Below are 1,005 nucleotides of genomic sequence, written 5' to 3'. Positions count from 1 at the left end.
TTTTCTATTATTTCATGGTCTTTTCTTTTTTCATTCTTGGTATCAGTTGTTTGTAACTTTTCTGACTTTTTCTCAGTATGTCTTATCAGTAATTTTATCAATTTTAGTATTTTTTTTCAAGAACAAACCTGGCTTTTGTATCCTTTCTATGGCATGCTTATTTACTATTTAGTTAATTTATACTTTTATTATTATTTTTTCCATCCTTCTTATTTTCAGTGGGTTTTATTTTCTATCTTTTCTTTAGTCTTTTTATTTTTTATTTTTTTATATTTTTTAATTTTTACTTTATTTTACTTTACAGTACTGTATTGGTTTTGCCATACATTGACATGAATCCACCACGGGTGTATACAAGCTCCCAATCCTGAATCCCCCTCCCACCTCCCACCCCATATCATCTCTCTGGATCATCCCCATGCACCAGCCCCAAGCATCCTGTATCCTGTATTGAACTTCCTTCTTTTCTAGTATGTACATTTAACCTTTAATTTTTTTTCTTTACAAATAACTATTTTTGCTGTATCTCACAAGTTTGCATATGTAGCACTTTCATTTTTATTTCATTTGAAATGTTATCTACTTTCCATTGTGATTGTTTTTTGATCTTTGAGTTATTTAGAAGTGTGCTTCTTAATTTCCAGATGGGTATTTTCCTGTTATTTTTGCTGAACAGCAGAGATCCTCTGGAGGAGGAAATGGCAACCCACTCCAGTATTCTTGCCTGGAGAATCCCCTGGACAGAGGAGTCTGGCAAGCTACAGTCCACGAGGTCACAAAGAGTCAGACACAACTGAAGCGACTCAACATGCACACACGCAGTCAGTATTCATTTAAATTTACCACATATTTACCATTTCTTTTGCTCATTGTTATGCTTTCTGTCTTTGAGCTTCCAACTGGGATCACTTTCATTTTGCCAGGAAACTCTATTTTATTATTGCTTTTCAGAAAGTTCTAATGGTGATGAATTTGCTCAGTTTCTGTTTGTCTGATAACGGACTT

This window comes from Ovis canadensis, chromosome X (genome assembly GCF_042477335.2).
Source record: "Ovis canadensis isolate MfBH-ARS-UI-01 breed Bighorn chromosome X, ARS-UI_OviCan_v2, whole genome shotgun sequence".
Taxonomy (NCBI): Eukaryota; Metazoa; Chordata; class Mammalia; order Artiodactyla; family Bovidae; genus Ovis; species Ovis canadensis.
Note: the sequence above shows the minus strand (reverse complement) of the source record.